This window comes from Impatiens glandulifera, chromosome 4 (genome assembly GCF_907164915.1).
Source record: "Impatiens glandulifera chromosome 4, dImpGla2.1, whole genome shotgun sequence".
NCBI lineage: Eukaryota > Viridiplantae > Streptophyta > Magnoliopsida > Ericales > Balsaminaceae > Impatiens > Impatiens glandulifera.
The window spans coordinates 19,368,547-19,383,109 of record NC_061865.1 but is presented as its reverse complement, the minus strand read 5'-3'; positions in this window follow the sequence as shown (position 1 = coordinate 19,383,109).

Here is a 14,563-nt window from a genome sequence, read left to right as displayed (position 1 = left end):
TCCTTCTTTTATCATAAGATTATTTGCTTTGATCTGTGATGAAAAAATTGGGCACACAGAAACACATTGCTTACATTCAACCACCCTTATATAACCACCATTTTATATATGTCAACGCATATTAAGCGTGGATAAAAATTAAAAGAAAAAAATAATTTTGCCAACCTTTATGTACATATACAATCACCTTTAATTTTTTTTATATATAAACTTTTTTAAAACCTTATAATTTAACTATTCTAATTTTTAATATTTTTAATATTTTATTTTTAAACTTTATAAATATTTTATTTCACTATTTTAATTTTATAAATTAAATTTGACCTGAAATTTTATTAACATTAAAATTTAATTATTATTTTTTATATAACATAATTTTTAAACTTTTTATATCATTATTAAATTTTTTATTAATATCTGTCATTTAATTAATTATTATTTAAATTTAATTTAATTAAAAGTAAAAAATAATATAAACTAAAAATAAATAAATTAAACATTATATTATATTTAAAAACAAAGATTGAACTTATATATTTTTTAAATTAGAAATCTTCTTTTCTCTAAAGGTAGAACAGCCCAATCTCAAGCCTAATTAATTTTTTGAAAACAGATCATTCATTTTCTAACCTAATTACCGACTCTCCCCAATCCCTTTCTAGATATGTTGTAGCCATTTTCTTCCTCCTATCTCTAGAGCAGATCTTCATCATCATGATATATTCATGAAACCATATTAATTTCTGCTATGTCATCCTTGTGGAGCTATTTCAAATTCCTCCATCTATCTAACTATGTAATCACTTACGACTCATCATTCTCCTGGACGTTGCAATCAACGAACGCATAGAACGACAATAACAATTGAGAGAGAACGTTTCGTCGAAATTTGGACACAATAATATTCCACCGATAAGTAATCATCACTTTTGTTTATCTTCTTCTAATGCTTTGAGAATACACGTTCGGAGAAAATCGATTCGAAGAAATTTCGATAGTATGTATCGATTTCCCTCTTTTTTGTCAGCAATTAATGCTTAAAACGAAATTCGAGTTTCTTTTTATCTGATGAATTTATTGAATCCTATATTTCCGATTAATTAGGTTTATATTAGCTAGGAGAGCATAAATAGAAAATAGATCCGAGCTATATATATAAAAGAAACTGGACGGTGGTTTCAACCTTTGGTAGTAGGTAGTTAAAGAAATCAATTATCTCCTTCTATTGTTTCATGATCAATGTTTGATTAGTGATTTCTTCTAATTGTATTTGTTTTATGAAATTCATAGCTTCTCGATTGTCCTACATGGGTCATTGCTTATATAATTCTGTTTGAAGCTTCGTGGTTGAAGCAAAACTTTGAATATCTTGATTGTTTATGTCCTGGGGGAGGCTTTTTGCACAAAATGGTAAGAGAAGGGTAAGAGGGTAGGTGATAACTCTTGCTCTCTTTATCTTGAAAACTCAAGTTTTTTTATATATTTATGTTCAAAAGAAAAACATAGATCAAACCAAGTCATTTATGGCTGGCTCAGAAACTGAGAATCTATAGTTCTTAAACTAATACTCTGTATACACACATTTATTCAGTTCGACCCAATTCATCAACATGTGTTTTTTGCTGCAGAGTGTTCTTTGCGTAGACACTAAAGATCTAAGATTAGTTAAAAGGAAGAAATGTGATACATTTGGAATGAGTTATCTATCATGGTCGAAGAATGAAGTGTCCCACCACCCCCAACATAGAAACTTATAGTCATCATTGATTGATTGTTTATTCATCATCTATAGGGAAAGGTACCACTTATAACTATAAGTGGACTTCATCAGTTGCACTTACTCATATTCTTCTTGGCACTGTTTCATGTTATTATACAGTTACATAGTTGGAGTTGCAAAACTCAGGGTATTTTAACTATAAACACAAACTAACCAAATTTGTATTATATTACAAAAGAATGAACTCATATAAATTGTTTTTTATCTTCAAGATCTGTAGTTGAAAAAATTAGGAATCGGAGACTACATCCCTTGACTTTGAATTTTCCACCGGTAGGATTATTATTATTATTATTATTATTATTATTATTATTATTATAGGAATTTTGATTAAACGTTTGAAATTAAAAAAAATTCTCTTTGCGGGTATGTGCAGATCCTTCAAGATTCAGGCTTACCCATGAGACATCATTTGTTCGAGCTCACACTAATTTCTGCGGTCGGAGTCCATTCTTCTTCTATATTGTAAGACATATTTATTATATCTCTTATTGATTTCGTTGGTCAATTGATAACAATATATTGCAGGGATGCTACTTTCAATCATTTTTCAAATCAGTGACTAAGTCTGACTATTTAACGTTGCGAAATGGTTTTATAAGTGTAAGAGTTTCATCTTTAGAATGAAATTCATTGAGAGAGGATGATGATGATCTTCATTTGTTCTACTGGTGCAGGTTCATATGGGTCCAGGAAGTAAATTTTACTTTCAAAACTATATCCAAACGACATTGGAGGATGATTTCAAAACAAATCAGTTGTAGGAGTAAGGTTATCATCTAAACAAATATGATTTTTTTAGATTAAAAAATACGTATTTTGCTGAAAATTGTATTGTTTTTAATATTAACAGTCTTGTCTTGTGGGCGTCATTTGTGACTTTCTTGCTCCTGAATATTAATGGTGAGACATTGTTCTTCTGGGAATAGCTGTGGCTTTTCTTTCCAACATGAATTATGAACTCATAAAAATCTTCTTTTAGGATGGCATATATTGTTTTGGGGATCATTGATTTCTGTAGTGGTAAGGATTAAGGAATCTCTTTTTATGAACTTGTCTTGTTTATGAATTTAGATGTAATTTGTGAACTATATTGTAATTTTCAGATAATTTTGATTTTGGAACAGAGCTTCTAGTTATTATGACAAAAATGACTATGGAAATCACCCAAAGACTTTGCAGACGACAAAAGAGAATTTTGAGTTAGCCTTGGAGGTTGACAATTCAAATACACAAGCTAGATACTTTTTTTTTATCAAAGTTACATTTTAAATATCATACACCTGGGGAATGTGTAGCTGTGTAAGTGATAACAAGCTCTAAACCTTTTTTCCTTTGTTTGTTTCATCGGCTTACTTCTTCCTTGATGTTTTTTATATTTTAAGGGATAACAATTGCATTCTCCTTTTTAGTTGAAAATTAACTCCATTTTTTCTTTTGACATTGTTATATCAAATAACTGGATAGTTTATCTACTTTATACAAAGGGGTTGCTTTATTGGTTGAAGCTACATCATGGGTGATCCGGATGCACAATATGAACTAGGTTGTAAGCTTAGAGTTGATGTAATTTTTTTATTCCTTGTTATTTTTAGTTGTTCTAAAGATCAGAAATATGTCCTTATCAAAGTTTTCTTTGTGATGGAACATAATAAATATGTTCAGTCGGGTCATCAAGAATTCTATTTGGACAAGGCTGTTGATAAGGTACATTTTTTTCCGCAAAGGTACGGGTTTATTATTTTGTTTGGAGAAGGCATACAAAATTTTTCATAGAAAGTTTTTTTTAGAATCAATATGACAAGGAATATCTTATATGTTTATTATTTTCAATAATATCTTATATGTTTATTATTTTATTTGTTTTTTATACTAAGACCAATGTATGACAATTTTGTACTTTTATGTTTGAGCTATAATACTTTTAAAGGAAAATTAAACCTCTGTATTTGGTTTTTTCTTTTGACAGTATTGATGACGGGTCGTAGTATTGTTGTTGGAACTTATTCTAAGTTCTATTTTTGGATTTAATCCATTCCAGGTTTGTCTTGTCTATCTTTGTTTGATTGTTGATTGATTGAATGTTTCTATATAACATATATGATATCTGCTAGAGATAATTGTTTATAGAAATATTTGTTAGTGATAGTTATATGCACCAAACATCCTTATTAATCGTGATTATCAAAGAAATTCGACAATTATAATTTTCGATCTTTATATAATTAATAATATTATATATTAGTGACTTAAGTAGATTCACTAAGGTATTCTACTTTAAATAGTTTATACCCTATGTCTCATGATATTGGTTATTTCAAGTCTTTATTTTGCATATGAATTGTCTCATAGAATTTAAAAACATCTTTAAACTAGATATTTGTATTTCCAATGCTATTATTTTGCCAATTCTACATTGGAAATACTCTTTTTTTTTTGTCTAGATTTATATAGATAAACTATTGATGGAACTTTTTCGAATTGAAATTATAAAAAGTTGGGTTATTTGGTGAACAAACTTAACATTTATTAGTATTTTGGTTGATAAATTTATTGATGAGAGAACAGGTAAAAGTTTTTAGATTATTTGAAGATTATTTAAATAACTCAAATCGATTAGTCATTGTTAAACTGAAAAACTTAGTTATATTTTTGTCTTAATCTAGATACAAAACTAGATATAAAATGTATTTTTAAATTGGGTTATAGAGAATTCTAGGTCATGCATATCATATACTCATTTAGGGCATGTGAAACATAATCCAATGTAGATTCATATTTGGTTGAAATGGTATTTTCAAATCAGTATATTGACCTTCAAGAATTCTTAAAGTTTATTTTTGAAATATTGTAATGAAAAATCTTAATATCTAGATTCCAATAATTGAAGATCAATTCATTTCCCTTTTAGCGGTTTAATTGTGAAGAATGAATGATTCAGGTGTTATATGCTCGTCTTCATCCTTGAGCTGTCAATTGCATGAAGAAGCAACCATGTCTTGTTTTTCAAATTTTGTGTCGATTTAATTTACATCAATATACCATTTTTCTTTCTTATTTTAAAAATTACCTCTTTCACATAATTGCAGCTTTGGTCCAAGAAGAAACTGATGTCCAAGAAGAAGATTAAGTGGATGAAACCCATTCATTTCCAGTTCTCTATTGCTGTTTTGTTTAAAAATTATTTTTTTGTTTGAAATATATTTGATGTTGTGAGACTTTATGTTAATTTTGTTATTATTGATAATGTCACTAATGAATATGCAATTATTTTTAAATGTTTTTTTCAATGAATATTTAATTTCAAAAATGAAAATTCGAATAAAATTGTTAAAATAAATTGAAAATCGTTTTTAAAAATTATAGACTTTTGGCGACACTTAAATTGATGTTACCGACGCTTAAATAAGCGTCGTTATAACAAGCTCCCACCCTGCTTATGGCGACGCATAAATAAGTGTCGATGATATTTTTAGCGACGCTTTTAAGGGTTGGCAGAAGTCTTTTTATGCGTCGCCGTATGTCTGTTTTGTTGTAGTGTTAAAAAGTAAGCTTGTTATTCCTATGAGAAAATCATAGAAAATTAGTTTTTTGGATAATGATAAGTGAATGGCCCAACTCCAACTTACTCAAAGCTGGTTGTTCCATTGGACCTTGTTAAATTCATGAAAAATAAGAAAGGAATAGCTAAAGAAAAAAAGATTTTCATATATATATATATATATTAATTTAATTTTATACAAATTACTTAAATTTTAAATATTATTTCATTCAATATTATAAATTATTTTTAAAATTATTAATAACTATAACTTCACATTTCATTGCTATCCAATAAAAAAAATATACATTAATTATTAAATTAAATTTATTTTATTAGTCAAAATTTCAATAAATTTTCTATTATTTAATTGTTCAGTTATATAAATTATTTAAATTTATAATTCTATACATATTATAGTTATTAATATATAATTAATTTATTAATACTTATATATCTAATTTATATAATATATTACATCACAAACTTAAATGTATAAATTAAAATAAATCGTGTGTAATAATTAATGTATCATTTTCTTAGTTTTTAATTTAATTGTAACGTAACTATCAAGTTAACCTTATTAATAATTTATAATATTGAATAAAATAAATTTTAAAATTTCACTTTAATTAAACTTAAATAATTTATAAATAAAAATTAATTTGTTTTTTTTTATTAATGAACTCTTTAGGGTGGTTTTAAGTTTAGTTTAAGTTGTAAATTTAGGGATAAGTCGGTACCGTATAACTTAATTTTTTATTCATACTTTATACCTAACCAAAAGTTTTGATATATGAAAATTCATATATTTACCGTACTTTGATTTCGGTATAAATTTATTTCGGTACGGTATCCGTATATATATATAAACAGATTGTGGCACCGTTCGGGGTATTTCTGTGAGTCCTCAAAATGGGATGGTGTCGGAAAGAATTTTTATCCAAACATTAATTGGTCGTGTATTAGCGGACGATCTATATATAGGTTCGCGATGCATTGGTACCCGAAATCAAGATATTGGTATTGGGCTTATCAATCGATTCACAAAAATTTCTAATTTTTTTATATAATGCAAATTCTATTCCATAAAATTAATCAATTAAAAATTGGATTTGTATATGGATAAAAAGAAAAGAATAGTTAATTTTGCATTTTCATAAGAGAAAAGTGGAAAAGAAAATTTTGTTGATATCCGTATATATATATATATATGTATATATATATATATATGTATATATATATATGTATATATATATATGTATATGTGTATGTATGTATATGTGTATGTATGTATATGTGTATGTATGTATATGTGTATGTATGTATATATATATGTATATATATATATGTATATTTATGTATGTATATATATGTATGTATATATATATATATATGTATATTTATGTATGTATATATATGTATGTATATGTATATTTATGTATGTATATATGTATATTTATGTATGTATATATGTATATATGTATGTATATATGTGTATATGTATGTATATGTATATATGTATCTGAATGGACAATTGAAGATAAGAGAAAGAACAACCTCAATAACTTGGCCATGGATATCTTGTACAGATCCCTTGACGACAACATGTTCAACTACATCATATCTTGCGAGTCTGCCACAGAAATTTAGGACAGACTCAATCAACTCTGTAAAGGCAATGCGCAAACCAAAGAGAACAATATTACGGTTGCCACCCAGTAATTCAACAACTTTAAGATGCGTCGTGGAGAGACAATGTTTAATAGCCAGGTCATCACTACTCTTTCTACCTTGAGCAAGACTTACAGAAACAGAGAGGTTGCAATCAAAGTTATGCGAGCTTTTGCCCAAGAAGTGGGACATCAAGACTATGGCGATGAGGGAGTCCAAAGACCTCAATAAGATGGAGATCTTCGACTTTCTTGCCGATCTGAAGGCTTATGAGTTTGAGTTGAACTCAAGGAATGAAGAGGAGAACCCAACATCCACCATCATAACCAAAGCTTTGGTGACTGCCGAAGAGTCACCAGTTGCCACTAAAGTAAAGACAATTGGTCAGCAGCGACGCAATGACTCTTCTCGTGAAGAAATTCGTAATAATACCAATGATGATAAAGATAAATCTAAGGATAACAGTAAATGCTTTAAATGTGGTATTTTAGGTCATTGCAAATGAGAGTGCAGAAAGCCAAAATGTGATGAGAAGAAAAAAGACAACGAAAACGAGCTGAAGGCCCTCATGGCGGCTGACAGCAAGGCCAAGTGGATGCAAAGCGACTCAGATTATTCATCATCCAACGATATTGATGATGAAGAGGTTGCTTGCTTCATGGCAAGAGATGAGGAAAATTTTGAAGAATCTGAGGTGATACAGGATAGCTGCATTGAGGAAAAGTGGAGCACACTCTTTTGAGAACATGCTCCAGAAGTTCAACAAGTGACACATCTGCCATTTGCACAGACTAAGTGTTTCTTCCTTGAAAATATTATTGGTCTTGAGGACCTCAAAACATTTATTTATTCATTTTGTAAATATGCATAAATTGAGGGGGATATTTAATGTTTAAAATGTTCAAACAGATGCACGCTGACGAAATCTTTAATCGGTCTGTTAGATGAGGACGTCTAAAAGAAAAGCAAGTACTTAGACATATCTTTGCTTACACAATCTGTGCTTCTAAGGTGGGTTGTCTTAGTTTAAAACCTACGCGGTTAGACGTCGAAGTCTAATAGACGTTTATAAGACTAGCGTAGTTAGACGCTAACATCTAACTAGACACACGTCTAATACATGTTGTTCATGCGTAATTAGAAGTCTAATACACTCTTAGATATCTATAAGACAAGCGTGATTAGACGCCTACGTCTAATAGAATCATGCATCTAATAGATGTCTATTTAACTTAGATGCCAGAATGTAGAAGCAAATGACATGTCTAACTACGTGTGCGGTTAGAGGCTTCATCTTCAGACTAATTGGGGATAGATGTCTTTATGCGCTGTCATCTAATTTTCCCGCTCAAACATTAAAGCAGTCATTTATTAATAACTTGAAGACGCGTGTCTTTCAATGTTAATGAAAATGACTAATATACCCTTAAATATTAAATTTTCATTAGTTTAAACCCAGTTAATGATGCTACCTTTGAGAAAAGGCGTTTAACATTAATTGGTGGGCCCTCTTTGTCAAAAGTGACGGTTAAAACATATGACTTTTCGGATTCTATTTAAGGACATCGTGCATGTGTTTCAAGATTTTGCGCTCACAAGTTTCTTAAGAACACTAGTTCTTCTCTAACTTCTCTCTAAGAAATCGTGTTCATCTTCTTCATCTATTCTCAAAATGGCTAGCAAGAAACCTATCAATCTTGGTCACAACACCTTGCAGGTGGACTTCGCATCGGTTTACACCATTGATCAACATGATATTGTTGATATGTTCTACTCTCTAGAGTATTCCAGTCTTCGAAAATATCTTGGTGGACCGTTCGTCTTCTATAAGAAGGAAGTCCGAGAGTTCTTCAAGACGGCGAACGTGGTCGGAGAATCGATTACGGTAATAGTCAATGAAACATGTATTTCTTTCAATGAATCTGCCTATGCTGAGTTTCTTGAACTTCCATCGGAGGGTCATACCTTCAATCTAGCGCTTCCAGCGGAAACCATCTCGGAAATGCAGATCGCTTTCTCCAACGATGGTTCTTCAATTAGGATAAACTGGAAGAAGGCCCTAAAGCCACATTTCATTCTAATGGATGATATCGTGGCAAAGGTTTTTCAAGGAAGAGCAGGTTCGTTCAAACTGTACAGCCAGTACCACCTTGAATATATAACGGTCATTTCTAAAGGTATGCAAATCAACTGGGCACCTACGTTATTTTCTAATTTATTCCAGTTGGTTTACTCAAGGAACAAGGAGAGTGTGGGCTTCTCAACGCAACTTGGATGGTTTATGAAACATTTGGGTGTGTCTATGGGCGAGGGTGAGGGTATTAACCCGAGCGCATATTCACCAAATTTTCTGTAAAGAACAGTCTTGCGAGAATAAAGCTCTCGAAGGATATGATTTATGGCACATCCAGCCAACAAAAAGGTGGCCAGTCGGTCACTCGGTCTAAGCGACATGCTGCTTCCGTTCTGTCTACGAGGGCTAAAAGAACCAAACCTCTAATGGAGTCTACTGCTAGCACGAATAGCCAAAAGAGTTCTCTGAAGAAGGATTTTGGAGTAGTTGACTCCAGGACAAGACAAAGTCTTCCTCCCCTTGCTACTATCCCTATTCAATCTCTTTCTCCATCCCCCAGCCCGTTGAAGAAGCCGGCTAAGTCTTTTGGTCCTGATGTTGATCAGTCTAGGGCGTCTAAAGCATCTAAGGCGTCTAAGCCGTCCAAGAAGTCTACTAAGGTAACTTCTTCCTATCCTCTGGCCTTAGTGCCTATTATTGATGTTCCTGTACTTGAACAAGATGAAAGGCCGACTGATGAGCTAGTTGGTCCGAATAGTGAATGTATTGACAGGGTTGTGTCGCATGTCCTCTTCGAAGTATCAGTAAATGTTGAGGCTACTGGTAATGTTGAGATTATCATTGAAACAAAGAAGATTATTGCTCCAGTTCCTGTTGCTGCTTTATTATTTGAACAGGCTCCCACTCTGCCGAATGTTGAGCGTATTGTGGTTATACCCGAAGTTACCGGAAATGGTGTTGTGTCTAAACTCCCAAAATGGGCCATTTCGAAGCCTTTGTCCCCTTTCGAAATTATGAGAACAACAAGGGGCGTTCGCGGTATTTTTATCGGTGCATCTTTGCCAACTCCTAAACCTGTTGTGGTTCCTAGAAAGGCAAATAGAATTGCTACAGAATCTCAAGAGAATGTTTCTGAAGCCAGCTTTATTATTAACCTTTTGATGGAGGAAGTAGAAATGAAGGTTGCTGAGAAGATTAATATCTTCGACACTTGGGGTGAACTACAAATTAGACACTCAATTTGATGAGATGTTCTCGAAAAAGGAAATTGTGAAAGAATGGAAGAATCTTATAAAGACGTAGAAGAGAGTTCTGAAATGGACTAAAACTAATGAGGTATCTGAAGCCTTAAAAAAAAGATCTAGTGGCAGTTAATATCATGGGAAGTATTCTATTTCCCATGATTGAGAAGAGAAAGGTCAACTTCAACCCGCTCGACAGGGATGCTCCCGTGGAGCAGAATGCTTTGAAGCTACTAGACCTCATTATGAATAACTATTGCTCTACAGTCCTTCAATAAGTTCATGGAACAGAGTCTTTCGGGTTGAGTCTGTTTCATAATTTGTCTAGTGAAGACGAGCCAATGGAGATCTTTAATGTTAATCAATCTGTTTTAGAAGAAGATGAGTAGGCTGCTGCCCATCTTATTGAGCTGGACAACACATCGTTTGAGGAGAAGCGGTTATTGGCGCAGTAGATTGTTGAATAGACCCCGGTCTTGGGTCAACCTGAAATAAATTTGGAAGAAGAGGAGGTTGTTGTTAAACATCTTCAAACACCTATTCAACAAAAGGAGACATCTGAGGTGGCTCCTCCTATTATTGAAGAAGAAGTTTCTCCAATGGTTGAAGAAGAATCAACAAGGATTGCTGATCAGTCTTCAGAATCAGAAGCTAAGGGGAACCCTTGATGGAGGCAGATTTTGAGAAGATTCCCTCTTCTGAGGGGGAACAAGCTAATAAAGATGAGTCTTCCTCATCCTCATCTGTGGAAGAAAATCCAATTCCCTCTCCTCCATCAACCCCAATCATAATACTAGTAGATATTATTGATAAAGTTGCTGAATTACCTCTTGATCACAAGGTCTTTAAGAAAAGATTCATCAGGTATGTACCAACATTCTCAATGACCAAGAGCAATCCAAGGATGCATCCAAGGCTCCCTCTTCTCATTCCAAAGAAAAAGAACTGGAGCGTTCTTTACAAGTTGATGTGCATGTAAGTCCTATTCGTACTGCTCTAGCTTACTCTCAGGCTGTATCCTCTTCTACTCACTTTTCAAAAGAAGCTTCTCCTTGAGGAAGAAAACTCTATAATTCCATGATGTATGCAATGAACTCCATACAAAAGAATACGCTAAATATGCAGTCCAGATTGGATACTCTTGAGAAGGGATCTATTTCAAGAAATGATGAGGTGTCTTCTATTCTTGCCTCTGAAAAAGAATTGGAGAAGACTATGAAGAGAAATACTTATGAAATCAACATCGTTAACACTATGCACACGAAGTTTGAGAAGAATTTCATCAATAGACAATCGGAGCAGTTTGCTGAATCAAAATCTCTCACCTTGGAGCTTCATAAAGATGTTATATCAGCAATAGATCATTTGCGAGCCCAAATGATGGAAATGTCCAACACAATGAACAGAGCTGAAGCCGAGCGAATGAAACAAGCTGATTCTCTTGCCAAGACGGTTCAAGCTGTTGAAGTGGCTGAGGCTGCTGCCGCTAAAGAAAAATATCTTATTGAAGCTAATAATGTTGAAAAGGGGAAAGGTAGTTCCATAGGTGGTATCTCAAGAGGTGGAGCTGCTAGAGGAACCCGATCGAAATCAAAACGCAAAGCTTCTAATGAAAATGAAGAACGTTGCTGACCAACAAAGAGAGGTGGTCTAGGTTGTGGAGGCGATATAGGTAGTGGACTACAGATTAGCTACTCAATTTGATGAGATGTCCCCGAAAAAAGAAATTGTGAAAGAATGGAAGAATCTTATAAAAACAGAGAAGAGAGATTTGAAATGGACTAAAACTAATGAGGTCTTTGAAGCCCTCAAAAGAATAGATCTGGTGGCGGCTAATATCATAGGAAGTATTCTGTTTCCCATGATTGAGAAGAGAAAGGCCAACTTCAAACTACTCGACAGGGATGCTCCTACAGAGCAGAATGCTTTGAAGCAACTGGACCTCATTATGAATAACTATTTCTCTACAGTCCTTCAACAGGTTCATGGAACCAAGTCTTTCGGGTTGAGTCTGTTTCATAATTTGTCTAGTGAAGACGAGCCAATGGACATCTTTGATGTTGATCAATCTGTTTCAGAAGAAGATGAGTAGACTGTTGCCCATCTTATTGAACTGGACAACATATCGTTTGAGAAGAAGCGGTTATTGGCGTACTAGATTGTTGAACAGACCCCTGTGTTGGGTTAACCTGAAATAAATTTAGAAGTAGAGGAGGTTGTTGTTAAAGTTCTTCAAACGCCTATTCAATAAAAGGAGACATCTGAGGTGGTTCCTCCTATTATTGAAGAAGAAGTTTCTCCAGTGGTTGAAGAAGAATCAGCAAGGATTGCTGATCAGTATTCAGAATCAGAAGCTAAGGGAGAACCCTTGATGGGAACAAGCTGATAAAGATGAATCTTCCTCATCCTCATCTTCGGAAGAAAATCCAATTCCCTCTCTTCCATCAACCCCGATCATAACACCAATAAATATTAACGATAAATTTGCTAAATTACCTCTTCATTCTGAAAGTATTTCAGAACAGATTCATCAGGTTTGTGCCGACATTCTCAATGACCAAGAGCAATCCAAAGAAAAAGAACTAGAGCATTCTTTACAAGTTAATGTGCATGTAAGTCCTATTCGTACTGCTCCAGCTTACTCTCAGGTTGTATCCTCTGCTGCTCACTCTTCAGAAGAAGATTCTCCTGGAGGAGAAAAACTCTATAATTCCATGATGGATGCAATGAACTCCATACAACAGAATATATAGGATATGCAGTCCAGATTGGCTAATCTGGAGAAGGGATCTATTTCAAGTAAGGAAGAGGTTTCTTTTATTCTTGCCTCTCAAAAAGAATTGGAGAAGACTATGAAGAGAAATACTTATGAAGTCAATATCGTTAATATTATGCACACGAAGTTTGAGAAGAATTTCATCAATAGACAATCGGAGTAGTTTGCTGAATCAAAATCTCTCACCTTAGAGCTTCATCAAGATGTTATGTTAGCAATGGATTATGTGCGAGCCCAAATGATGGAAATGTCCAACGCAATGAACAGAGCTGAAGCCGAGTGAATGGAACAAGCTGATTCTTTTGCCAGGACGGATCAAGTTGTTGAAGTGGCTAAGGCTGTTTCTGCTAAAGAAAAAACCCTTATTGAAGCTAATAATGTTAAAAAGGAGGAAGGTAGTTCTAGAGGTGGTATCTCAAGAGGTGGAGCTGCTAGAGGAACCCTATCGAAATCAAAATGCAAAGCTTGTAACGAAAACGAAGAACGTTGCAGACCAACAAAGAGTGGTGGTCCAAGTTGTAAAGGCGATACAGGTGGTGGAAGTCGAGGCCGAGGTGCTATCACTCGTTTACATCCTAATGGGAAACTCAACGCTAGAAGGCGAAGCTGATCTAAACGTGAAAAGGGAAGGACCATAAATTTCTTTCTTTTCTTTTCATATTTTAGAACTTATGTTTGAATGTTTTGGTGAACTACTTTGATTTCTTTCTTATTTGATGTGTGTTTTTATTGCTTTATTAATATTGCATGGTTTTAACATCATCAAAAAGCGTGAAATTGATGGGAAAAAATAAAATCAAAATAAAGAAAAGAGTTAATTCTACGAGAAGTAATTAATTTAGAAGTGAAACATTAAACTAAAGAAGTTTATAATGTTTACAACGGAATTTTGATCATGTTTAGTTATGAACATTACAGAATTTTGATGATGTCTAGTTATGAATAAAGCTAAATATTCATTTAGAATAAAACTAAGTCGTCTAATTGTTTCTATGCAGGTGCATCAGACTATGCTAACTTATATATGGTCTAAGCAGGCTACATAGATGTGATACGTAGTTAGATAGTGTGGTCTAACAAATACGTAGTTAGACGTTGAGGTCTAACTCCATTAGAAGTGGTAGTATAATAGGTAACGTAGTTAAACGTTGGCATCTAACTCCTTCAGACAAGTCTGAAGTGATACGTAGTTAGACGTTGTAGTCTAACAGATACGTAGTTACACATTCAGGTCTGTTAGGATCTAGGTAACCGCTGGAGGACCGGGGTTGGACCGGTTAGTGGTTCTCACTCGAAGGGTGGTGGTTAATCCGGTTAGAGATTAACACCGGGGTTCAATACTACACATCCTGTCACAAACCATTGAACTAGGTTCAAGTGCAGAAGAGGTTTGCTTTCAGGTTGAAGCAGCACACTTGTATAATAGGCAGAGCCGGTTTCGGATGATGAAGGTTAAAGAGAATGGTGGGTCGGTTTC